The sequence below is a fragment of the Nannospalax galili genome, unplaced genomic scaffold (genome assembly GCF_000622305.1).
Source record: "Nannospalax galili isolate Female #2095 unplaced genomic scaffold, S.galili_v1.0 scaffold1077, whole genome shotgun sequence".
Taxonomy (NCBI): domain Eukaryota; kingdom Metazoa; phylum Chordata; class Mammalia; order Rodentia; family Spalacidae; genus Nannospalax; species Nannospalax galili.
The window spans coordinates 122,340-123,190 of record NW_008340429.1 but is presented as its reverse complement, the minus strand read 5'-3'; positions in this window follow the sequence as shown (position 1 = coordinate 123,190).

The window sequence follows — 851 nt, the reverse complement described above, 5'->3', positions numbered from 1 at the left end:
CTTTCTTATGTAACACAGGCCCACCTGCCCAGGGGTGGCACCACCCACAGTGGGCTGGGCCCTCCCACATCACTCAACAATCAAGAAGGGGCCCCATGGACATGGCCACAGGCCAGTCCAATGAAGATAATTCCCCAATTGAGGTTCCCTCAACCCAGTGTGTCAAGTTGACACTAAAGCTATCCAGCATTTGGCATTAGAGTGATGCCGGCTTCATAGAAGAAATTTGGAAGTCCTCCCTCCATTTCTATGTTTTTGAATAAATTAAGTAGTATTGGATATAGATCTTCTTTAAATGTCTGGTAAAATTCTGCTGTAAATCCATCTGGGCCTGGGCTTTTTTTAGTTGGGAGGTTTTGCATTACTGTTTCAATTTCTTTATATGTTATGGATCTGTTTAAACTGTTGATCTTTTCTTAGTTTAACTTTGGAGGTTCCCATGATTTCAGATATCCATCCATTTCTTTTACACTTTCAGACTTAGTAGTGTATAGGTATTTAAAATATTCCCTTATAATGGTTTGGATCTTTTGGGTGTCTGTTGTGATGGTTCCCCTTTCATCTCTGATTTTGTTGATTTGGATTTGCTCTTTCTTTCTTATGGTTAACTGGGCTAACGGTCTGTCTATTATGTTTAGCTTTCAAAGAACCAGCTCTTGGATTCATTGATTCTTTGTATTGTTTTCTTTGTTTCTATTTCATTAATTTCTGCTCTGATTTTTTGTTATTTCTTCTCTTTTGCTGGGTTTGGGTTTCATTTGTTCTTGCCTTTCCAGTGCCTTGAGTTGCAGTGTTAGGTCATTAATTTGTGCGCTTTCCAATTTTTTAATGTAGGCACTTAAAGCTATAAA